This window comes from Saccopteryx bilineata, chromosome 3, assembly GCF_036850765.1.
Source record: "Saccopteryx bilineata isolate mSacBil1 chromosome 3, mSacBil1_pri_phased_curated, whole genome shotgun sequence".
Classification (NCBI taxonomy): domain Eukaryota; kingdom Metazoa; phylum Chordata; class Mammalia; order Chiroptera; family Emballonuridae; genus Saccopteryx; species Saccopteryx bilineata.
In genome coordinates this window covers 236586679-236613184 of record NC_089492.1, presented here as the reverse complement: position 1 = coordinate 236613184, position 26506 = coordinate 236586679, and the positions used below count along the sequence as shown (strand labels likewise).

The 26506-nt window shown below is 43.6% G+C and overlaps 1 long non-coding RNA gene across 1 annotated transcript in view; it reads right to left on the bottom strand.

The window, feature by feature from the left end:
- LOC136329030 (uncharacterized) overlaps positions 1 to 26506 on the bottom strand; it is a 73400-nt gene that overhangs the window by 30732 nt on the left and 16162 nt on the right. The window contains exons 4-5 of the long non-coding RNA XR_010730135.1: positions 2626 to 2868; positions 2094 to 2175 (exon numbers count right to left, since the gene is read on the bottom strand). This is a non-coding gene — a long non-coding RNA (uncharacterized lncRNA). The remainder of the gene's footprint in view (positions 1 to 2093; positions 2176 to 2625; positions 2869 to 26506) is intronic.

Below are 26506 nucleotides of genomic sequence, written 5' to 3'. Positions count from 1 at the left end.
GAGAGCAAGAGTGAAAGAGAAGCATCTGCTCATTGTTCCACTGAGTTGTTCCATTTAGTTGTGCACTCATTGATTGCTTCTCAGACATGCCCTAACTGGGGATCACACACAGGACTTGGTGCACCGGAATGATGCTTCATTCACTGAGCCACCCAGCTAGAGCAGGGTGATTGTTCTTAAATTTAATTATAATTCCAATTTGGTCCTGAGAGGAGGTAAGTGTAAGATTTACCTACTCCACGGCCATCTTGGATCCCTCATGCCATGTCCCTTTAATGGAATGGTATGTAATCATGAAAATGCATAAACAGAAAGACTGTATATAAGTATAGAATAATTACAATAAGGAAAATACATCAGAAGCTGTGATGGCAGGAAACAGATGTGTGTGCACTGGAGTGTGTATGTATTCCATATTGTTCAAAAATTGTATTATATTTTTAAGAAATGTTTGAGAGCCTTTAAAAGTCCCCTTTAAAAATATCTGATACAATTAGCAACTCTTAAAACTAGAAATAAATTTGATGTCATTTAATTAATTGTTTATTTCTTCAGATTCTGAACACTTTTAGTGGTGAGGAGCTCTCTGACCACCATTATAAAGTAACAGCATAGTGGTGGCCTACCCTCTGCTTGAATACCTCTGGGGACAGAAGTGCCAAAGCTTCTCTTATCTTTACTTGGCTTATTTCAAAGTTATGTTATGTATGTAGTTTTTCCCCCCCTTAATTCTAGTTCTCTCTGTCAGGGTCAAGTCTATTCCTTTTCTTCCCCCCGAGATTGCTATTAACCACAGCTGTGGACAATTGCTGTGACGGTGCAATCCCTCTTGTCACAGCCTCTGCTCCCTCTCCACTGGCAAACACTTGGAAATCCATTCTTGGAGCACCAGTAGATCTTATCAGATCTACCTTTACTTGTGATGAAAGCATCTCTTTTTGGTCTCTGTAATTCTCTGTTCTTTTAGACAGAGGTGGACTAAGGTTGGTTGAGGCCCCAGGCGCAGAAGAAAATATTGGGCCCCTTAAAAAAAAGAGAGAGCCTGACCAGGTGGTGGCGCAGTGGATAGAGCATCAGACTGGGATGCAGAAGACCCAGGTTCGAGACCCTGAGGTTGCCAGCTTGAGCGTAAGCTCATCTGGTTTGAGCAAAAGCTCACCAGCTTGGACCCAAGGTCGCTGGCTTGAGCAAGGGGTTACTCAGTCTGCTGAAGGGCCGTGGTCAAGGCACATATGAGAAAGTAATCAGTGAACAACTAAGATGTTGCAATGAAAAAAAAACCTAATGATTGATGCTTCTCATCTATCTCCATTCCTGTCTGTCCCTATCTATCCTTCTCTCTGATTCTCTTTGTCACTGTAAAAAGAAAAAAAGAGAGAGAGACAGGGAAAATAAAAATACATGTTAATCATATTTTTGCCTGACCTGTGGTGGCACAGTGGATAAAGCATTGACCTGGAAATGCTGAGGTCGCCGGTTTGAAACCCTGGGCTTGCCTGGTCAAGGCACATATGGGAGTTGATGCTTCCTGCTCCTCCCCCCTTCTCTCTCTCTCCCCTCCCTCTCCTTTCTAAAATGAATAAAAAAAATACATGTTAATCATATTTTTAAATAAATAAAAAATATTATGTACTATTAATGTTAAAATTGCACATATGAAACCAAACTTGGTGTCATTAGAAAAAAGTGTGAAGGTGGGGTTTTGTGGGGCCTTTCAGAAGTCGGGGCCCAGGGCACATGTCCGCCTGGTGCACCCACCATTAAATCCACCCCTGCTTTTAGAAAAAAAGCATTCCCAAACAGTGGTAATTAGAGAGTGTTCAGAAGTTAAAAAGCAGATAGAGAGTAATATAAACACAACAAAGAAATGCCTGTTAAACTCATGATTTTTCTGAGGCCAGGTGATTAAGGATCCTACTAGTCATCTAGAATGTTTTAAAGAAAAGCCTTAATTTAAAGTACTGCAGTCTTGGCTCACAAAAGTCAAATAAGACAGTGAGTGCTACTTGGAGGCTTCCATAGGACTATTAATCATTACTTACCTGAATCCTAGGTGCTCTGATGAGTGACTGGTCATTTTAAAGCATGCTTACCTTACCCTTCAAGATGTTACTTGTAATGCCGGTGGCTGAGGCCAGGCAGGTCCACATTGGATACAAGCAGATGGTAGAAAAACTGCAGAGCCAGAAAGAGTTGCGCCATTTTGTTAATAAAATCTCACAATAGTGGACAAGCACATAGGCAGGGGAACTGCCTCTCAGGCAAACAAACAGAAAAATGTCCCCTCACAGTGGTGAGCAGGCAATCTGTGCATCCGTAATCCCCCTGAGCACAAGCACCCATAGCCTGCTATAGGCCATACACACCTGGCACTGCCATGTGCTCACGCACTAATCAGGCAAAGGGCTTGCAGCCGGTAAACCAGTGAGCAAGCTTAACACAGCTGCCCTATATTACTGTAGGGGTATCCAGGATCAGAACACACTTGCTAACATATGTATCAGGTGATGCTAACTGAAAGTATGTTTTTCCAACCACTGTACACAGGTACATCCATGCAATTGAAATCATCCATCAAGATCACCTTTTCTAAAGATGTCCTAGTTTCAGGATCATAGAATTTACCATATTAAGTGTTGATGTCTGGTGCCTGAACAGGCAGTGGTGCAGTGGATACAGCATCGGCTAGGTTCAAAACCCCAAGGTCACCGGCTTGAGCGTAGGCTTATCCAGCTTGAGCTTGGTCTACCAGCTTGAATGTAGGCCCACTGGCTTGAGCATGAGATCATAGATATGACCCCATGGTAGCTGGCTTGAGCCCAAAGGTTGATGGCTTGAGCAAGGGGTCACTGGCTCAGCTGTAGCCTCCTGATCAAAGCACATATGAGAAAGCAATCAATGAACAACTAGGGTGCCACAACCAAGACTTTATGCTTCTCATCTCTCCCTTCCTGCCTGTCTGTCCCTATCTGTTCCTCTCTCTGGTCTCTGTCTTTCTCTCTCTCTCTGTCTCTCTCACTGTCTCTGTCTTTCTCACCAAAAAAATTAAAAAGTTGATGTCTGGCAACAATCAGCTTTCCACATCCCTTCCTCAATGAGGTGCATGCAAGAACCCTCAGAAAGAGGCCTGACACACAGGCTCTGCTCATCTGGGAAAGTGATTTCAGTCATCGCCCTCAGCGCCAATCTTGCACATGGAACGTAGTTTATAATCTAGCTCCTGATTAAACTGAACTCTGCTCCAGTTTAATTCACCAGGGCCTACTTTCGAAGCAGCCTCAGTGAAACCGGTGTGGTCCACAGGATGAGAATTCTAAGTGCGCCAGTGCCTAGGAGGAGAGAGAGGGTGCTGCAGGAGGGAGGATGAGAGCATAAGCAGGACATGATACAAAATCTGTGAAACGTTTTCAGAAAATGATGGGCTCAGGGGAAGAGAAGAGCAAAATAAACAAAATGTCCCAATCATTTAATGGCAGAGTTAGAAGACAGCACTTACAGCTATTCTAGGACTCTCCAACAAAAAGCTTTTCCTGGATGCACAGACATCCATAATAATGAAAACTCTCAGGCACTACCAGCAGGGCCCCCACCAGAGCTGGGCTTCCCCATTGAGGCCTCTGAAAAATCCAGAGTACTGCCTGACCAGGCAGTGGCGTAGTGGATAGAGTGTCAGACTGAGATGCAGAGGACCCAGGTTCGAGACCCCAAGATCACTAGCTTGAGCACGGGCTCATCTGGTTTGAGTAAAGCTCACCAGCATGAGCCCAAGGTCGCTGGCTTGAGCCAGGGGTCACTCGGTCTGCTGTAGCCCCCCAGTCAAGGCACATACGAGAAAGCAACCAATTAACAACTAAGGTGCCGCAACGAAGAATTGATGCTTCTCAGCTCTCTTCCTTCCTGTTTATCTGGTCCACTCTCTGTCACAAAAAAAATAAAATAAAATAAATAAATAAATAAATAAATAAATAAATAAATAAATAAATTCCAGGGTACCATCCATAGGCAGTGTGTTCATCCAGTAAGGGAGCTTGTGCCCCCCTCCTGTCACAGTCCCTGCTTTAGTAGTCCATTATACCACTCAGTGATACCAGTGGCCTGTGGGAGGTAGGGAACATGGTACTTACAATCCACCCCCAGGTCTTGAGCCATTGCTTCACCATAGAACCAGTGAAGTAGGTAATGTTGTCACTTTCAAGGACTAGTGGCCACCCATACACAACACTCAGTCCAGAGCCTGTATGACTGCCCTTTGGTCTGGGTTACAGGTGGGGTAAGCAGCAAGCAGACCAGTGGCAGTATCTACACAGGTGACTGCATACTGGTACCTGTCCAACTTTGGTAAGGGTCCAATGATGTCTATCTGCCACTGTGTCAGTGGAATATGACCTCTCTGGATCTGTCCAGGTGACACCAGTTGTCTTTGAGGGTGCTCCTTGGAACACACTGTACATTGTTTGCAAGCTGCAAGTATCTTTGCATAAGACACAGGGAAATTCCATGCCTTAACCGTAGCCCACATAGTTTTCTGTCTCACATTGATCAGATGCGAGGAGAGTCACCATGCCACATCACCTGCAGGCACAGTCTCCAATCATCACACCTTTGCCAAGGTGTGTCTGCCTCATCATTCCCTGGATCGGCTAGAGGGGCATGCCCTGTGACATGATATATTGTCACCTGCTTCTGGTGTCCTATTTCCCATAAGTCCTGCCACATGGCCTGACCCCATAGCGGATGATGTATTACAATCCACTGGTTAATGTGCCAAGTAGCAATTCAAAGGGCGAGTCCATGATAGACAGCCCAGCTGTTGGTGCAACTCACCAGAGGTGAAGGTTAATTATGGACAATTAGCCATATGGCTCTTAATTCAACCCATTGGCTGCTCTGGCCTGTACGTGTGTCCATCCAAATAGTCTCAGTGGCTGAATGGAAGGCTCTGGCCATCCACTTGACAGGTTGGCCCCTGCTGGAACCATCAGTATGCCAGGCATCCTCAGTATACCACCCATACCAGAAATGGGTGCCTGTCCATCATGGTAGGAACTGACTTCAGGTTCTGCCTCCAGAGCCCCAGCTACACCTGACTCTAAGGTCACATAGGGGACTGGACCCAAGATTTCCTGCAGTTCTGCCCTCAAAGGGCTGGTGCTAAGAGCACAGCATTGTTGCAAATGTGCACCCCACTTGGCCAGGGTGATCATTTGGGCCATACCACTACGTGGTTTGGTCGCCCAATCTCTCACCCATCCTGCAATAGGGTATGTTGTCTTGACCCAGCAAACCCCCTTCTGGATAAGGTTATATAAGGGGCACAGTAACGGAGCCAAATTGGGTATAAATACTTGCCAGTACCCCAACAGACCTAGGAATTCCTGTAACTGCTTTACCATGGTGGGCACAGGTAGCACTTGGATCTTATTTATAATTCTGTCAGGGATAACTTCTGTGTTACCCAACCAGACAACCCCCAGGAACTTAACAGATAACCCAGGTCCTTGTAATTTACCCTCGTTGACTGCCCAGCCACACACTTTCAAATGGTACAGCAGGGTAGGGAATGCTTGCTCCAGTTCTGGAAGAGAGTCACTTGTTAGCATATTATTGATATAATGGTACATATGAACTGCCTCTGGCTGTTGCCATTTAGCCAGGTCAGCAGCCACCAGCCCATGGCACAAGGTGGGGCTATGCAAATAGCCCTGGGGTAACACTGTAAAGGTCCATTGTCTCCCTTCCCAAGTGAAGGCAAATTGGTCTTGACTCTCTGTAGCTGTATCAATAGAAAAAAAAGCGTTAGCTAAATCTGCCACAAAGTAGTATGTCCCCAACTCATGGCTTAGCTGATCCATCAGATTAGCTATCAAGAGAACAGCAGCGTGCAAAGGGGAATAACTTTATTAAGTTCTCTGTAATCTACTGTCATTCACCAGGATCCTTCTATTTGCACACAGGCCATATCGGAGAGTTGTAAGGGCTGTGTGCCAGCTGATGATTCCCACCTTTTCTAGTTCAAGGATCATCCCTGTGGTTTCTTCATAACTGCCTGGCAGGTGGTACTGCTTCATGCTACTCACATGCCAGGAACAGGTAATTGCATGGGGGAATGTGCTGAGTGTCCCTGCAAAACATTGCCTTCATGACCCGGACCTATAGGCAAAACTCCCTGGCTGTGGTTTCCAAACACAGTCCTTGCAAGACATCTACCCCCAAAATATATTCAGGAATAGGAGATACATATACCTTGTATGGCTTAGGAGGCAGTCTTCCTATCCCCAATGGAATAGTTATTGGCTTCACCTGAAGAGTTTGGCTTCCTATAACTGTCAATGGCCACTGGGGTCCCAGTGAACTGCTCTGGGTTCCCATAGAGGAGGGGACATTCTGCACCTGTCTCCACCAAGGCCAACACACATTGTACATTAAAAGGGGACCAGTGGGTTGCCAGTTCCACATGGGGCCTCTGGTACCACCTGTCCCTGTTAGAGGGGTCCCTCGGCCTTCCCCCTATTCAAACTGGAACAACGTGTCTTCGGGGTCCTCCTCTCCCTCAGCTGTCTCCATCATATAATCTTATAACCATGCGATTTGCACACCAACCGTTTTATTGGTAGCTACTGGGGCTGTTCATCTCAGCGGCTGGAACCTCTGTTCTGGTTTAAGCTGCTACCAAAGCTTCAAAAGAACTTTATTAGGCTTGCCATCTCATTTCTCCCTATCTGCCCAGCTATAATCAAATCTACCCACATCTGTGTTTGAGTAAGCTTTACAGGCCCATTTCTCTTGTTAGTCAGGGTGGGGGGGCAGCATAGGCAGCAGCCCTCACAGCTTTGATTCCATGCTGCCTCCAGCTCCCCAAATCTGCTACCACCTGGGTAACTGCGTTAATGGGCTGCCCCACATAGGGGCTCAAGATAGACACTAGTGACTCAAAAAGGGCTGACAGGGTGCTACAGAGAATAAGGTCCCTCATCCCTCCCATAAACACTTCCTCATCTGGCCCAAGGGACCTCAGGTTGAAAGCAGTATACATATCTAGTTCCTGAACAATCTGGAGCAGGTCCGTATATGTCTGTGACCATCTCACTGCCCCCAGCAAGTCCCAGCATTCTGCCAGACTGTATGAATGGCAGCCATCACCCACTCTAATAGAGTATGGTTTTATGGGTTATCACAGCAGTTCTGAAGATGCTGCCTCAGGGAGGAGTGTGTGGTAATGGTGGCCAATTTCTCCATCTCTATTCTGGAGAGCATGATGTCATCCACCCCTATGTCCCACAACCACAGCAACCAGGCCACCTTGGTCTTGGTGGGTTTCTGCCTGAATTGCTCCCTCAACTCCATAAGCTCTGTAGGGGTGTAGGGCTGGACCACAGAGTGCTCCATTACCTGCAGAGGGGGTTGTGCTCGCCCCTGAGGTGCTCTTGGCTGCTGGGTTTTTACCTTCTGGGTGACCACTGGCCACACTCTGAGTCTGTGGATGGCAGTTTCAGCCCAAACCTCTTTCTCAGAAGAGGAGGAGGTGGAAACACCTGCTCCCACTGACTCAGAACCACTCCACCAGTACAGATGCTGCTCCTTCAGCAGTCACTTCAGCTCTTGTGGCTGCCGGCTCTCGGCCCAAAGCTGAGATTCGAACACTTAAACCTGCAGTTGTTTCTCTTACAACTGTCACTGCCAATGTTCAGCTTCCAGGGCAAATTGCAGCTCATAAACCCATAATTCCTTTTCCAGAGACCGTTCCAGTTCCAGGTGCTGCTGGTGTTCAGCCGGCAGCTCTCACCAACAGCTCACACTGCAGCTCTCAAGCGTGGTCAGCTTCATTCTCCAGCACTAGTTTCAGTTCAAGCTGTCGCTGGTTCTCAACCTATAGCCTGACCTGCAGTTCTTGAATCTGCAACTCCTTCTCCAGCGACTGTTCCAGCTCATACCATTGCTGGTACTCAGTCTGCAGCCCATCCTGGAGTTTTCGATGTTGGGCAGCCTCTCGCAAAGATCTCTGTTTCTTCTCACAGGGCTGTAAAAAACACTCAGCCTCCAGCCCCCAAAAGGACAGCCACAGGGAAACAGACACTGAAGAACAATGACCACTCCTCTACCCCACCCTTGAACGGTTTTGGCAGCTCCATACCAATCTGATACCAATCCTGACACTATGCTAGATGTAATGCTGGTGGGTGAGGCTAGGCAGGTTTGCATGGAATTCAAGCAGACAGTAGAGCAACTGTGGAGCCAGAAAGCATTGGGCCATACCAGTTTGTTGGAGGCTTGCAAAAACAGGTGAGAAAATAAACAAAGGAAAACCTGCTTTTCACAGTGGAGGGCAAAGGATCAGGAAAACCACACCTCAGAGTGGTGGAAGAGTGATCTGGGAGAATCGCCCCCGAGGGAAAGCTACCATAGCTTTTCACAGAGACACGCACGTGACTTTTTGCCACGTGCTCATACACTAATTGCATGAAGTGCTAGCAGCCAGTAAACCAGCAAGCAAGCCTAACACAGCTGTTTTCCCCACACCAACCATGAACTGTTCCCCAACATGACCAGCATGACATCCTCCATCCTCCCAATAACATACCAAGCTCTCACAAGCCAAATAATCTACTTGCCACAATTTTTATTTGCTAATTCCCTCCCACACAGGTTTAATTCTCTCATTGAAGAGACAGAAGTCACTGTGCCCTGTCAGATTCTAGGGAGGTACTATGTAGCTGTAAAGATTCCAGAAATGTTCCAGAGAGGCCAAGGTGCCAATCTGTGTGATATGCTGTTCACAGCTCTGTGTGCTGGTGGGACAACCAGGCTCCCCTAGAGTACCAACAAACGTAATTGTGCTGCAGGGATGCTCTGCTGGTCCAGACACAATAGTCTTCCTCTTCTGTTGCTCTGATGTGACTTATTCCATTTTTTCCTTCCCATGATCATTCTACATATTGTTTTCTTCATTCTGATCATGGTCCCCGCTGTCCATGTCATCATCTTTCAAGGATTTGAACTTGTTGATCTAGCTGCTGCTGTCACCCTTACCTCACAGAGTGAATCTATCACTTCTTACATGATAAGGACTGGCTTCCTGGGTATGTAAACTGTGCACAGGGCCCTGTGCTTAGAAGAACCACTGTTATCTTGAAATTCTTCATAATGGTTTTGGGTTTGTTTTTTTTTTGTGGTAGAGACAGAGAGAGTCAGAGAGAGGGACAGATAGGACAGACAGACAGGAAGGGAGAGAGAGAGGTGAGAAACATCAATTCTTTGTTGCAGTTCCTTAGTTGTTCATTGATTGACTTCTCATATGTGCCTTGACCATGGGGCTACAGCAGACCGAATAACCCCTTGCTCAAGCCAGTGACCTTGGGTCCAAGCTGGTGAGCTTTGCTCAAATCAGATGAGCCAGCGCTCAAGCTGGCGACCTCGGGGTCTCGAACCTGGGTCCTCTGCATTCCAGTCCAACACTCTATCCACTGTGCCACCGCCTGGTCAGGCCATAATGTTTTGAAGTAGAGAACCCACTCTTTCATTGGACCCCACAAATTATGCAGCTACTCCTCAATTATTTTAAATAGCTTCATATCAAACCTCCCCATTCCTTTGGACATTATTTTTTATCTGACCTGATTTGAGGTCTTTCAATCATCCTAGTTGTTCTTTGACTTTTGTTTCCAGAGCTTACATTGACTCTATATACGATCTAGTCAGTGTGAAGTATATGGATGCCTCAAACACTTTTCTTATAAGGGTTCCTAAGCTTGTATGAATATTTTTAGTAACAGAAACCAATTATTGTTTACTATGTGACAGGCATTATGTTCCCCATGTTACTTGTGTTATCTAATCCTCACAGCAACCTCCTACTTAAGAAACAGATTTATTCCAGTTTTCAGATAAGAAAACTGTTACTTGGAGAGGTTACATAACCTGTTTAAGATCCCACAGCCATGCGTGGCAAATAATTCAATTGCAGGTCTGACTGACCAAGGTCTATTGTGATTTCTCCCAAGTCATGAGAGGCACTCACTGTTTGGGAGGCTAGAAGCAGCCTCCCAAATACTGAGCTATTAACCAACTCTGATCTCATTAATGATCTATGGTGATTCAGCTGAGCAGGTCTCTTTGTGTGCTGACTGAACTACTGCCACATGGCCATTTCTTTTCCAGGTTCATGTTCTCTGTTAGGGTCTTTACTGAGGTTCCTTCTGCTCCCTCCCCCAGCTCAGCCTATATATTAGTTTCCAATTGCTGCTGGAATGAATTATCACCAATTTAGCAGTTTGAGAAATACACATATAAAATGGTGATGGAAAAAGACTTGACTTTGGGTGGTGAACACACAATACAATATACGGTTGATGTATGATAGAGCTGTGCATCTGAAACCTATGTAATTTTATCAACTAGCATCACCCCAATCAATTCAATAAAACATTTTAAAAATACAAATTTATTATCTTATAGTTCCAGAGGTCAGGAATCTGAAATGGTCCTGAAAGGGCTAAAATGAAGGTGTCGGCAAAGATGTGCTCCTTCCGGGGGCTCTGAAGGGAACCCACTCTGCCTTTCTCCACCTTCTAGAAGCTGCCTGCATTCCTTGACTCTGCCATGTCACTCTGACCACTACTCCCGTCATCATGTCTCCTTTGATTCTGACCCTCTGCCTCCCTTTTATAAGAACTCCATGATTACGTTGACCACCGGGACAGTCCACAATGACCTCCCCCATTTTAATAAAAAAGACATAGTCCCTGCACTGTAGGAGCTCATATTTTTGTAGGGCTGACAGAAAAATCATGAATGACAAGAATATATGGCAATTCCTGGGATAAAAAGGAGCACAGTAGGGGAAGAGGAACTCAAGACTTGGGTTGGGGGTGAAGAAATGCCAAGATATGTCTTACTACTGCTAGTCCTGTCACAGATCCACAAAATCAAGACAGGAGGACTCATCATGGAAAATGAAGGTCTGTGACCTGGTCTCAGGAGCTCCTGGAGTGTCAGTGCCCAGTGATGCCAGGCAGAGCTGGGCTGCTCAGGGACTGAGAGGCACGGACTTCCCTCTGTGCTCCTGAAGACCTCGCTTCAGCACGGGGTCAGTGGCAGCCAGCAGGTTCTCATTACCAAGGTGAAGACCTCTGCAAACGGAACAAGCTATTCACAGTGTTCAAGGGGGATGGGCTCATCCCAGGTGGCGGATCCTCTCCTTTCCCCAGTCCGAGTCTAATCTAAAAGGTCTTCTTTTGAAAGTTTAAAAGGCAAGAAACGGTTAGATTAAATAGACAAAGATGTAGTTTTGAGTTCTTTTCTGCATCTCAAACGTGGAGTCAGAGGAAGGAGCCAGAACTTACAAGCTTTCAGTGATTTGTTTGTTTTAGATGCCATATCACAGCCCAGGACCCTGGATATGCACTTGGTGATTGACCTTTGTTCCTATCTGTTGGCCATTTTGTAACTCTTATCACAAGGAACCCAGAAACTAACATCTGAGCCTGCAAGTTCCTGCCCACAGACATTCACCGGCACCAGAGCCCTTGTTTCCAGCTCTGTACTGAACTCTACTGTCTCCTTTCAGAAACACAAGCAAATATATGTATGTAGATTATTTTTTCATTTTCCTGTTTAACATGCCTAGTTATGACAAACCAGGCTCTTTTATTTAAAACATACACACACATACACACAAACACATGCACACACACAGAGAGAAGTCTCCTTTCCAGTGGCATGTAACTCAAAAGCATATTACATCAGGTGACTTTGTGAAATTACTAGTGCTTGTATGGGGCTTTACAGTCAGCCAAAGGTGTTCTTGGCCATTGCATTTTGCTCCTCATAAGAACCCTGTGAAACAGTTCTCCTCTCTGATTGGGAGGGTGGGGTCCATTAAGCCCCAGACTTTTCAAATCCAGATCTCCTCCTGAGAACATTGACTGAATCGGGACTTTTCATTTTTTACTATGCAGGTTAAAATAAATTCTGCCCTTCATCTACAAAAGACTAAACTAGGGTTGGGTTGTACTGCCTCCCTTTAGTCCCTTATTTGCTAAGGAGTCCTTACCCTGATACCTCCAGTGACATGGCTATCACCTCCCAAGACAACCTCTATTTTTGGCTGGCTCTGACTGATGACCAGACAGAGGTTTATAGATTTCTAGATTACAGAGACACTAGTTTCCTAGTGAGTCTACAAGAGGGCCATGAGAGAAAACAATCTCTTTAAGGGGTTTTGTATGGGCCCATTACAGGTTCCCTTCTATTGGAAAGAGCCAGATCCTTTCTTCTGGACAGTAGGAATGACCGGGGTCATAGAAAAGGTGTCTCACTGAATCTAATGTCTTTCCCCCCAAAATCATATTCAAGGACTACTGTTTATCCCAATCCTTGAAGTACTGGGACTTAAAGTTACTCTGTGGCTAAAGAAGACATTGTCTTCATCTGTACAATAAGGCTCCATTAATGAAGAGAATATGGATTTTTTTTCTCCTTAAAACTTTTAAGAAGTCGCCTGACCTGTGGTGGCGCAGTGGATAAAGTGTCAACCTGGAAACACTGAGGTTGCCGGTTCAAAACCCTGAGCTTGCCTGGTCAAGGCACATATGGGAGTTGATGCTTTCTGCTCCTCTCCCCTTCTCTTTCTCTCTCTCTGCCCTCTCTATAATGAATAAATAAAAATAAAATCTTGCCTGACCTGTGGTGGCGCAGTGGATAAAGTGTTAACCTGGAAATGCTGAGGTTGCCGGTTCGAAACCCTGGGCTTGCCTGGTCAAGGCACATATGGGAGTTGATGCTTCCAGCTCCTCCCCCCTTCTCTCTCTCTCTCCTCTGTCTCTCTCTCTCTTCCTCTCTAAAAAAAAATGAATAAATAAAAAATAAAAATAAAAAAAAAGATATTTAAAACTTTTAAGAAGTCAGACTAATATAAAGATCTAATTATTATGCTCATTCTAAAGGTGATGATATAGGGTGTCAGAAAGATAAGCAATCCAGAAGTTCTCCTGGCTAGGAAGTAGCCCTGGTTACGGATTTTGGTTAACCAAAAACAAAACATCTTGGTGCTTATCATATAATAAACACAATAATATTTGTTGAAAGAAAATAACAAACAAAAACCTAGGTAAATTCTTAAGAAGTAATTAAAACTAAATAATAATTTAAAAAATTTTAATGCAAGGAATTACTCTGAGTCGGAAAAAGCCAGTTGCAAGAGGTTACGTATATGATTCTATAATATATTTGAAACAATAGTTTAGAAAGGGAGGTTAGATTAGTGATTGCTGGGGATTAGAGACAGGGACAGGGCTGGGGGTGGAGGTGGTCAGCAGGCTTTCTCTGAGCTGGGTGGTGTAGAGGCCAAGGCAGAGTAAGTATTAGATCAGATGTTCTTCTTTGAGCCAAACCCTCAGGAAAGCCTTGGCTTTCAGGGCACTTTCTCAGCTCATTGTCCACCTTAGAAAAATGAAGCAGAGGTGGGAGTTTTTCAAATGGTTAGTGTGACTTTAGGGTTAATATACTTGCCTAGGTGGAAAAAAAAAATTGATGACAGCTTGGTGCTTCAGAAAGTCACAGGACTCTCAAGTGACAGTGAAGATTGATGACAACCCGCAAACCATCGCATCTGTTTTATGGAAAGTCAGAGCAACCACATGGTTCGGGAAGTGAAGCCTGAAGAAAAAGAGCAGTTCTTAACAAACAACAGGTGCCACAACTATAAGATGATGCTTCTCATCTCTCTTCCTGTCTGTGTATCCTTGCCTGTCCTTCTCTGTCTCTGTCTCTGTCTCTCTGTCTCTCTCTCTCTCTCTCTCTGTCGCTAACAAAAGAGCAGTTCTTGGTCTAGCTCAGTTTCTTCTGAGGTGGCGACGGTTCATAGCTAGCAGGCCAATGGCAGGGGCCGAGATGTACAAGGGGTTTGGTGTACAACGCAGAAGAGGAGTGAAAAGGGATAGCACAGTCCAAGTGCAAGATTCCCAGTTTGAACAGGCTGTGTCTGATTCTGCCCTTCAGAGATGGTGAGGTCCTGAGCAAGTCTCTTTGTCTCTCTGTGTTTCTGATTCCCTGTTTGTAAAATTGGGTGATGAGCCCATACCCAGCCTACATCACCAGGTTATTGGGATGAACAAATGGTATAATGTAAGTAAAAAGCATTTTTGTCAACACTTATGTTCTACATAGATGCAATGAGTAGTAATATGATTTGGCAAGATTCCTACTAGTGGTCCTTACATAAGTAATTTCTGTAGCTACAATTTGGCAAAATAAGTTAATTCAGTCTAAAAGCTGACGGATCACAACCTTCAAGTATCTCATCACTAAATGACCAGGTGCTGCACACACCATGAATTCCTGGATGGGGTCGAACAACTGGAGAGGGAAGAGGCACAATCGGCCACATCTAAACTGAATTCTAACTTCTGCCACCTTCTTATTGTGCTTCCCTGGCTGAATCTTGGCCCAAAGCTATGAATACAGGAAACCTTTGATAATGAATCGATGATCATCTAATTTGGTAAGGGTTTTGTCCTCCGTTTCCACTTAGGTAACTTGGTAAGTGACTAAGTTTGCACATGCTGGGCAGGAGAAGAGAGGGAAGATGATTACAATGAGCGTTGAGGATGGCTCTATGGCCTCTGCCTCAGGCGCTAGAATGGCTCTGGTGCAACAGAGCAACACCCCAGATGGGCAGAGCATTGCCCCCTGGTGGGCATGCCAGGTGGATCCCGGTTGGGCACATGCGGGAGTCTGTCTGACTGCCTCCCCGTTTCCAACTTCAGAAAAATACAAAAAAAAAGAAAAAAGAAAAAAAGAAGAAAAAAAGAAACAGATGGTTCAGCCTGACCAGGCGGTGGCGCAGTGGATAGAGCGTTGGACTGGGGTGCGGAAGACCCAGGTTTGAGACCCCGAGGTCACCAGCTTGAGCGCAGGCTCATCTGGTTTGAGCAAAAGCTCACCGGCTTGAACCCAAGGTCACTGGCTCGAGCAAGGGGTCACTCAGGCTGCTGAAGGCCTGTGGTCAAGGCACATATGAGAAAGCAATCAATGAACAACTAAGGTGTCGCAACAAAAAACTGATGATTGATGCTTCTCATCTCTCTGTTCCTGTCTGTCTGTCCCTGTCTATCCCTCTCTCTGACTCTCTCTCTGTCTCTGTAAAAAACAAACAAACAAAAAAAACAAAACAAAAAAACCAGATGGCTCAGAATAGGCACATCATGATTTGGATCCTCTTTTCTTTCTTCAAAGAATAGGAAGAAGATATCAAACTCCTTTAAAATATCTTCCTGTGCATGTTTTTCAAAGTGAATGTAAAGAGGAGCCTTAGAGAGCTAAGCTTATCCTCTTTGTAACTCCTCGAAATGCATCTTATCATGCTTGGGATTCAGAGTCAAATACAGATTCATATCCATGCTCCACCAATTACAAATTCTGTGATCTTAAACACATTAATCCCTCCTAATCTCAGTCGCAAGTGTAAAATAGAGTTTAATAATACCTACTAATACGGTTGTTCAGAAAGTTAAATAGTAGTATATAAAGTGTTCAGAACAGTGTTTTATATACTGTTTTATATACTGAGCAGGAGGAGGAGGAAGAAGAAGGAGGAGGAGGAGGAGGAGGAGGAGGAGTAAGAGGAAGAAGAAAAGAGGAGCAGGAGGAGAAGGAGGAAGGAGGAGGAGGAGAAGGAGGAAGGAGGAGGAGGAGGAGGAGGAGGAGGAGGAGGAGGAGGAGAAGGAGAAGGAGAAGAAGTAGTAGTTGTAGTAGTTACCTGGGGATAAATTTCAGCTCAATACAAAACATTTTCTGACAATGCAGTGACCCAATGACAATGTAGCTGTCCATCAGTGGAACAGGCTGTCCAATGAAGTAGGACCTAAGTCCCAAAGTCTGGCTCTGGGGGTATAGGGGCTAGAGCAGGGGTCGGGAACCTTTTTGTCTGAGAGAGCCATGAACACCACATATTTTAAAATGTAATTCCGTGAGAGCCATACAATGACCCCTGTACATTACGCATTATCCAATAAAAATTTGGTGTTGTCCTGGAGGACAGCTGTGATTGGCTCCAGCCACCTGCAACCATGAACATGAGCAATAAGAAATGAATGAATTGTAATACATGAGAATGTTTTATATTTTTAACGTTGTTATATTTTTTATTAAAGATTTGTCTGCGAGCCAGAAGCAGCCATCAAAAGAGCCACATGTGGCTCGCGAGCCATAGGTTCCCGACCCCTGGGCTAGAGGATAGGATGCACTAGACATCTCTCAAGTTCAGTTCTCAAATCCTATCTCATGCGAGGCCCACACTGCCCCAACAGCACTCGTGTGAACCTTTTCCTTCACTGTGTTATCTTGGGGTCACTGCAACAGGAGAGAAGAAAAAGATCATTTTAAATTTAATGTTAGTTATAGTTACTACTGTAGATAAGAGGTCCAACATAAGTATTCAACAATTATGTGCTACTTATCCACTCTAAGGAGGATACCTGAAGTGCCAAACCACCTCTTTTTTGTGTGTTAAATTTTTCCTTCTCTTTTTAAAAAAAAATCCTTTTAAAAAATTGATTTTGAGAGAGAGAGAGAAGGAGAGAGACAGGCTGATTGAGAAAGAGAGACAAAGGGAGGAGAGAGAGTGAGAAGCATCAACTCATAGTTGCTTCACTTTAGTTGTTCATTGATTGCTTCTTGTGTGTGCCTTGACTGGCGGGCTCCAGCCGAGCCAGTGACCCCTTGCTCAAGCCAGTGACCTTGGGCTCAAGCTAGCGATGTGGATGATCCTGTGCTCAAGCCTGCAAACCTGTGCTCAAACCTATGAACCCACGCTCATGCCAGCAGCCTTGGGGTTTCAAATCTGGTACCTCAGTGTTCCAGGTTGATGATGCTCTATCTATTGCAACATCACTAATCAAGCATGTGTGTTAATATTTTTATCCCAACAATATAGTGGAGAAAGGAAGCTATTATTACCACTAACATTTAACAACTAATTTTGAAGTAAAAAAAAAATGCTTCCATTGTAAACACATTATTTAATACCATGGATCTCAGTTTCCTTATCTGTAAAATGGGGCTGAATGTGATATTTACCTATAAAGACTGTTCAGTCATGCATTCAACAAATATTTGAGCACCTATTATGTACCAGACCAGGTTCTACCTGCTAGGGGCTTCTATCATTGAGCTAAAAAGGCACACAGTCCTCATGAAGCTTATATTCCAGTGGGGGAGGAGGAAGCAAGAAACACAGTAAGTAAAATGAAGTGTTAGTGTGAACATACTAGGTAAAGTGCACTATGGGAAAATAAAGGAGGAGAGGGGATAGGGATGAGGAGGGGGTTGCTATGAAAGGATTAAATACAACAATGCTGGTAAAAGTTGCAGCATAGGCAAATTCAGTAGAAAGTCTTCAATGTTAGCTATTATTTTCATGAGGAATTCTGGCTTGCAGGACCTACAGTAATTTTTTTAATTTTTAATTCATTGTGTTAACATGATTTCAAGTGTCCCACTCAATATATACCCTCAATGCCCTGCATTGTGTCCCCCATTCTCCATGCAAAGTTTCTTTCCATTCCCATTTCACTCCCTTTAACCCTCTCCTTCTCCCTCCTCCCCTCTTCCTTCTGGGATTCACTACCCTGCTATCTGTATCTCTGGGTTATGTATGTATAATTTGGCTAATCCCTTCACCTTCTTTGATCCTGTCCCCTCATCCGCCTTCCCTCTGACAGCTGTCCCTCTGTTCCTTGTGACCCTGCCTCAGTTTATTGTGTTCATTAGGTTCCATATATAAGTGAGATCATATGATATTTGTCTTTCTCTGCCTGGCTTATTTCACTTAGCATAATAATCTCCAGGTCCATCCATGCTGTTGCAAAAGGTAAGATTTCTTTTTCATGGCTGTGTAGTATTCCATTGTGTATATGTAGGCCCTACAAGTAAATGCATCATCCCACTTCTGAATTAGTCAACAGGTATGTGTATTCAGAGTCAAAACCAAAAGGATATTGTTTTCAGATGGAAGAAAGGATAAAGTGAAAATGTCATGACTTTGGGGTTCTCACATTGAATCCTTTGTGCAAGCATGCAGATAAGAACCTATAGGAAATTTAGAAACACAGAAAGTAGGGCTTGAACTTCATTGTATCAGGTAAGTGACCTAATTTTTCTAAGCCTCAGTTTTTTTCCTCCATTTGATCAGTGTGGTTTAGACACTTTGTAATAACATATGTAAGACACTGGGCACACAACAGGTATAGTTCGCTTACGTTATTACTGTCCAAACAAACTCATCTGAATTTTCAGAGATTTTCAATGTGCTCACAATGAAAAAAACAAGGCAGTATTCCTCAGGCGGGAACATTCCGCAATCACGTGTTGCTAAGAGTTGGACTAAGGTCACTTGTTATGAGAATAAACCAGGAAAACATAAGGAAGCGTTCAACTGATTAAATGCTTAGTCCAGTGCTCAACCTTGTTAGTTCCTTGGCTGCAGTCTTTGGAATTCCAGAAGATGCAAACAAAGGCACACTGATTCACTCACAACAGCTCTTCGTACAAATCTGAGGATGCAGCCAATAAGCCGTCTGAAAGGATTTATGAAGTGTGCTTGTCCCCACAGAGCGAGCCTGCTAAGTCAAGGAGATGCACAGGCTCCCGTTGGTCAGCCCTGTTTCCGCAGAGACCTCTGCAGCATGGTCCTCCTGCTTCTGACCACTCTGATTGAGTCCTGGGGCATGAGAACTTAATTTGCTCTGTGTTGGATGTTTTCGCTTGGGGACAGCTTTGAAAAAAAAGAGCACTTTCTGCCTACCCAGAAGGGGGAAAGCAGAACCCACATCCCATCAATCCCTCTTCTGGAAATTCTAAAGCACATGAATGAAAGCTCTGGGTATTTATTGGTGTTACTGCAGCTTCCCTCCCAACACAAGGGAAACTGTTTCTAGAACTGGAAGTCCCCCCCCTCCCAGGCACTCTAGATACTCTGTTATTAGGTGACTGGCATCCAGCAATCTGCCCCTTCCAAGGGTAGCTATGACCACCTGGCACTTCAGTAGAAGAAAAGAGGCATCAAATGACAAGGAGGTTGATTTTACTGCGTCTAAGTCACTGCTTTGCAAACTATCTGTGGTGAAGGGCCAGTTTGTTCTTATTACCAACCTGTCATAGACTAATGTTTTTAGAAAACACAATAAAATTAACTGCTAGAAAAAAAATTTTAAGACATAAAAGGCAAGACAATGTTTTTATTACTAAATTCAACAACCATAAAATTATTCTGACAAATTGCTATAAAAACTTTAAGTGTTTACTCACAACTTCTGTATTTAATCTGGCCGTGGACTGCAGCGCTGATGTATGTGACCATTTAGCCAGAAACATTTACTTGAAGCAAAACACAAAGCCAACTTACCCCATTCTCTATGAAATAAGGTGATATATTTAGCACAGGGTCTGGCACAATATAACCACTCACTAAATATTAAGTACTACTATTGCTGTTGTCTCTGGGCTGGTGAGAAGAAGGGAAAACATTAGCTAGGAGACTGAGATGTAGGTCTGAGTTCTACTCGGTTCCTATTGCCCTTGGGCAAGTGCCTTTACCATTCTGGGCTTCAGTTCCAAAATTTACAATACATAAGGAAACGATCAGCAATCTAGATTCTAAGATCTAAATCAGTGACTCATGAGTTTCACTGAAATCAGAGTGAAAAATACATTTGCGTCCCAGTATACAAACTCACAAACATACAATCAAACAAGCCACTGCAAATTCATCAAGTAGTATTATCCTTACTACATGCCATGCACTCTGATATTTTCTATTATTTAATTTTTTTAAATGCTGGCCAAGACACATTTAATTTATTTCCATTAAATCAATTTTTTACTTTGAAAAAATGCTGGAACAAATGATCTCTAGTATTCCCAATCTTGCTGGTATACTGATGGGACATACAACTAGCAAGACAGTTCCTGCCGGTCATTTATAACTTGGCTTATAGGTAGGACTAACATTATTAAAGGCGAGTGCATCTAAAGCTTTTTAGTTTTGTGTTTAAACCAGCTGGCTCTACATTGGTGTATACCTAGTGATGCTACTGATCACAAAGAAAAACGATGAAAGCTATGAGTGCCTTGGCTTCACACCACTGGATGATAGCCTAGAGCCGTGATGGCAAACTTTTTTTTTTTTTTTTAGAGAGGAGAGAGAGACAGAGAGAGACAGAGAGGAGAGAGAGACAGGGGGGAGGAGCTGGAAGCATCAACTCCCATATGTGCCTTGACCAGGCAAGCCTAGGGTTTCAAACCGGCGACCTCAGCATTTCCAGGTCTATGCTTTATCCACTGCGCCACCACAGGTCGGCAAACTTTTTTATGAAAACTGCCCAATCCTTGTGACAGCTCCTAACAGACTGAACTGGGGTTGGATTGCATTTTTCAGGGATTTGGCATGGTGTTGGGCCAACTTGGACTTGGTGAACATGTTAAGGACATTACTCTTTTATGGATTCTTGCTGTATTGGCCAAGAGTTTGCTTAAAGGCTTTAATCACTGCAAAAAATAAAAAATAGAAGAATGGATAAAGAAGATGTGGCACATATACACTATGGAATACTACTCAGCCATAGGGAATGATGACATCGGATCACTTACAACAAAATGGTGGGATCTTGATAACATTATACGGAGTGAAATAAGTAAATCAGAAAAAAACAAGAACTGCAGGATTCCATACATTGGTGGGACATAAAAAAACGAGACTAGGAGACATGGACAAGAGAGTGGTGGTTATGGGGGGGGGAAGGAGGGAGAGGGGGAGGGGATGGGGGAGGGCCACAGGGGAAACTAGATAGAAGGTGACAGAGGACAATCATGGTGGGGGTAGCGGAGCAACCAAACGTTGCCTTGATTGGTCCACCTTGAAAGCCGGAACGCCCACTAGTGGGCGGGAGGGACCACGTTGACCAGCACTGCAAAAGTGGGCGGTTTTTATAAAAAAGTTTGCCACCACAGACCTAGAGGTATCATTGGAAAAACCCCTTCCTACCCTCATGCAAGTATCCAACCAAATGTACCAGGAGTCCAGCTACAAGATGTCCTTACTGACGTCCTCTGTCCACTCAACTGCCTTCTGCTTTTTGGAGAAGGGCCAGGGTACAATGATGGGAATCAAAATGCCACTGGAAGTGTCAGCACTGAGTTCGTATTTCCATTTCTTGACATGCCATAAGCAGAGGGTGAATGGACTTCCTGGGAAGTAAATACTCACGTGCAACCTCCTTTCTGAAGGGAAGTTTTATAGTCCTTTTCCCTTTTAATGAATAATTTTAACTGTTTTTAATTTCAACTCTTACTTATACAAAATTCTAAATTTTTCAACTCTGAAAAATAAAATGTGAAATTATTTTATATCCAAGAACTTCTTTTGTGTTCTAATTTCCCCTTTTCCTTGTTAGTAAGAACATCTTTTGTCTCATATTGAATACAAAGCTCTGCGCCTCTCTCCAGCTAAGGTGGGGCTGAGGCTCTGGGATGGGGGCGTGGGGTGCAGTGGTGAGGTGTTTCTTTCCCCTGCCTCTCCCCTCCTCCCTGAACTTATTTGCTAGTTTGTTTCCTTTCATGCCTGTCACTGAAATTGAGAGCTGGTTCTGCTGAAATGAAATCTTCCAAAAATGCTCTGCAAGAAATGCTGGCTTGCCCCTTCATAAAATTCAAGAGTCCCTTTGTGAATTACCCACGTTGGTGGCAGCAATTTCTGACCTGCCAGAGGCCAGTACTTTGACATACCATACATATCTTGGCTCACACCTGGGGCACATCTGTTAACTCTTTGTTGAGAGGCACGGATGGGTCTGCTCATGTGCTGGGCAAGGGTGGGCAAAAGGAGTGCTCTACTCTGGGATACTAGCAAGAAAGCTTAAGTCCTGAGACACCTTTTATGAATTCACTTGAGACCATGGTGTTCGAGAAACCTACGATCCTTGTCCTATCAGATGTGTGATCTCTTCCCTCCTACTCCTTTTTTTTTTTTTAAGCTTCCACAGACCTGGGCACAGGGAGCTCTTTCTGAATTAGTGGCTTACTAACTTTCAGACAAAAGATTATCCCTAAATTGAATGCTACCCTTCTCTGAGAGAGGTTCCCCAAAGGTAACATCTCTCCCGCTTCCAGCCCTCATAATGCTGCTTGAGAGATGAGGGCAATTTGAGAGCTGGCTCTGCTGAAATGACCCCTTTAAAAAAAAACTCTGCAGGTAACTGATGACCACAGAACTACAGTTCTCTGACTATAGAAATGTGGGGATTTCAAACACCTGGTTTTTAGCTCTGGGCTCTTCTCATTCTTAGAAAACAGGAAAGACTTTACTCAGCATCTCATGTGTTGGATTTCTACTGTAAGCCATGTGCCAGGTTCTGTGCCTGGCACTGTGACTATAGCAATGGATAGAATCATGGTCCCTGCCTTCACAGAACTGTGTACACCCCAGTCTATGTAACTGAATTGTGACAAGTGCTTTGAAGGAAAAACATGGATGGAGCCAGACCAGGCGGTTGCGCAGTAGATAGAGTGTCAGACTGGGATGCAGAGGACCCAGGTTCGAGACCCCAAGGTCACGGGTGTGAGTGTGGACTCATCTGGTTTGAGCACAGCTCACCAGCTTGAACCCAAGGTCACTGGCTTGAGCAAGGGGTCACTCGGTCTTCTATAGCCTGCCGGTCAAGGCACATATGAGAAAGCAATCAATGAGCAACTAAGGAGCTGCAACAAAGAATTGATGCTTCTCATCTCTCTCTCTTCCTGCCTGGCAGTCCCTATCTGTCCCTCTCTCTGTCTCTGTTACACACACAAAAAAAGAAAGAAAACAAAAACATAAGAGTGTCAGGAGACTACATAGTTGGGGTGTCAGGGAAGGGGTCTGAGAAATTAATACTTAACCAGAGACTGAAGGATAAGAGATAAGCAGGTGAAGTGAATGGTAAGCATATATCCTATGCAGAAGGAAATGTACCTGAGGTGGAAAGTGGCTTGATTCCCTGAACAAAGGTCAACTGAGTGCAGGAGATGGGACTTGGAAGATAGGTAGGAACCAGATTTCCTGGCACGTCATGGGGCATACTAAGGGCAATAGTCTTGATCCCAAGAATAAAGAAAGCCATCAGAGGGTTTTAAAACAAAGTGGTCAGCTCAGCAGTAGAGCATCAAACCAGTGTCTGGATGTCCCGGGTTTGATTCCTGGTCAGGGCAAACAGGAGAGGCGGCTATCTGCTTCCCCCCCTTTCTCTTTCTCTCTCTCTCTTTTCCTCCCACAGCCATAGCTTGATTGATTAGAGCACGTCAGACCCAGGCACTGAGGATGGCTCCTTCGAGCCTCCACCCCGGGCATTGAAAATATCTCAGTTGCAAGCAGCCCCAGATGAGCAGAGCATCAGCCCCAGACGGGGGTTACCAGGAGGATCCCGGTCGGGGTGCATGTGGGAGTCTGTCACTGTATCTCCCCTACTCTCACTAAACAAACAATCAAACAAAAGCCAAAGTGGTGTTGGCCTTGGCCCAGTAGCACAGTTGGTTAGAGCATTGTTCTGACATGTCAAGGTTGAGGGTTCGATTCCTGGTCAGGGTACATATAAGAATCAACCAATGAATGCATAAATAAGTGGAACAACAAATTGATGTTTCCCTTCCTCTCCAAAAATTAATAATAATAAAAAAAGTGGTGTCATGATCAAATTTCATTATAAAAAGATAATTCTAGCTGTACAGCTGAGAAGGTACCAGAAGGCCAGAATGGATGCAAGAAGGTAATAAGAATGGTGATGTGTAAACTTTAAAGCACTTTTACATATGTTGGGTCTAATTCTCCTCAAAGCCTCACCTGCTAATCAATATTCAACTACAAAGTTGAACTCATGTTAACTTAATTTCTTACACTTTTTCTTTTCTGGATTCATACCCTTGTTCTCCCACTTACTGTGGCCTCGTGACCCTCTGTGATCCTGAGGCCAGTTCTTCAACTGTGAAATGGAGAGGCCTCTTCTACTCTTTGAGGATTTGAATTAGAATAAAATGAGTGCCTTAATACAAGGGCACTCACGAATATTGACTCACCTCAAGCAAATAATCCTGTCAATTTAAAAGGAAAAAAGGGCCTCTTCTAATTACTCTTACTTATACAAAATTCTACATATATAAATTATACAAAGGATTGTGTAAAATGCACTTACTACAGAATGGCAAGTTTTTATTGTACTAGAATAACATGAGACCTGATGGGTGAGTTGGGATTTTTCAAATTAGAAAGTAGTGAGTGATAATAAATAGTAAGGAAAGATTCATGTTTAGACATAACACTACACAATATATTGGTAGACTTAATTAAAAGTTTATATTGCTCTTCCTAGAAAGGGTATCTATATTCCTAATGAAATAGCTTCTCAGAAATCTAGTCCTTGTGATTTGACTTTGGGTGATGGGTATACAACATAATCAACAGTTCAAATGCTATAGAAATGTTCACCTGAAATGTATGTACTCTTATTGACTCATGTCACCCTGTTAATTTTCTAAAAAAAGAAAAAAAAGGGAATCTAGTCCTTAGCCATATAACTTTGAGAATTTCTGCCTTCCCAGAGGATCTAAATCTGTATACTAAAAACACTGTATCCTAGAAAAGGGTCACAAATGTACCACTGCTTCCCAATCTGATGCCTACAGCGGACACTGACAGTTAACAGGTAGCTGTGGACAGGTGGTCACAGCATTTCTTTCTATAGAGCCCAGGTGTGGCCTCAGAAGTCTTTTCAGCAAAGTGCTCTAGTGGTTTCCAACTTTTTTACACTTGGAGACTGATGAAAATAGAATTATTTGGGGGACTACTAAGGCTGAAATCACCCTGAGCATAAGCGAGTTCAACTAAGATCACTGGGCCTATAATCTTCATATATCATTAGGGTGATTAACTCTTTTCATGAATCAGCACAAATTTTTTTCTTTCTTTCTTTTTTTTAGTGCAAGAGAGAAAGGGATAGACAGGGAGAGAGATGAGAAGCATCAGTTCTTTGTTGCAGCACCTTAGTTATTCATTGATTGCTTTCTCATGGGTGCCTGGATGGGGGTGGGGACTCCAGCCCAGTCAGTGAGCCCTTGCTCAAGCCAGTGACCTTGGGGTTTCAAACCTGAGTCTTCTTATATTTCTGGTCCAAAGATACTCATTTTCAAAGTGAAAAAGAACAACCAAAAATAAGCAATTGGAGTCTAAGTAATAATGTCAGGAATTTCATTACAAAGATAGTAGTAAAAATGAAAACAAATTTCCCATTGACTAAATTAGAACCATTCTGTCTTTCTCCTTTCTTAACATCACTATCCATCTCTTTATAATTGTATGGAAAATAAAAATGAAGTAATAGTCCAAATGCATAAAGTAAGATATAATCAGCTTACTTTACTCCATTTTCAATTATGTAAATTGTTTTAACATGTATTATACTAGAGGAATGTATAACAACCCAAACCCCTTTCAAACAATTTAAAGAACTCCAGCTGAGTGTTCCAGGCACACATTCTCAGACTCAGCATTCTCCTCCATTGGGAAGCCTCACAATCATCATGTTTTGGATATGGAAGAAAATCACCAAGTGGCTTTCTGGTGCCTCCCCTATTGTTGCTTATACTTAATGAAGAATTCACGTGGTAAAACATTAACTGGTAATGGTGATAGTGAACTATGTAAGATGACGATAGATTGTATAAATATAAATGCAGTTTTTAAGAAAGCAATTTTTAAGGGAAAAAGTCCCCTGTGTAAAGCACGGAAACATTTGATCTGGAAGAAATACATCAGTTTAAGATGTTATAAAGCCTGACCAGGTGGTGGTGCAGTGGATAGAGCATCGAATTGGGATGCTGAGGACCCAGGTTCGAAACCCTGAGGTTACTAGCTTGAGCGCAGGCTCATCTGGTTTGAGCAAAGCTCACCAGCTTGGACCCAAGGTCGCTGGCTCGAAAAAGGGGTTACTTGGTCTGCTGTAGCCTCATGGACTAGGCACATATGAGAAAGCAGTCAATGAACAACTAAGGTGTCACAATGAAAAACTAATGATTGATACTTCTCATCTCTCTCCGTTCCTGTCTGTCCCTACCTATCCCTCTCTCTCTGTCTCTGTAAAAGAAAAAAAAAAAAAAAGAATGTTATGGATAAATTTGTGGAACATTTATAATTTGGCCAGTTATTCAGAGAACCTTAAAATGTATTAAGCGTAGCAAAATATTTAAAATTGGTGCAGCAAAGAGAAAAGCTCACTCTCAGCTTCAACTTAGTATGGTATGATCAAGGTAGACTACAGTATGCACAAAATCTGGTGGGGGCAATTCCTACAACTAAATCTGATTTCCAAAGCATAACCCCAAGTAAGAGTTTTGTGATAGGGCCACATATGAATGCTTCTTACCCATGGCTAAAAAACATGTGACCTCACCCACAGTCAGTGGCTCAGGTAAAATTTTGTGTAATATAAAT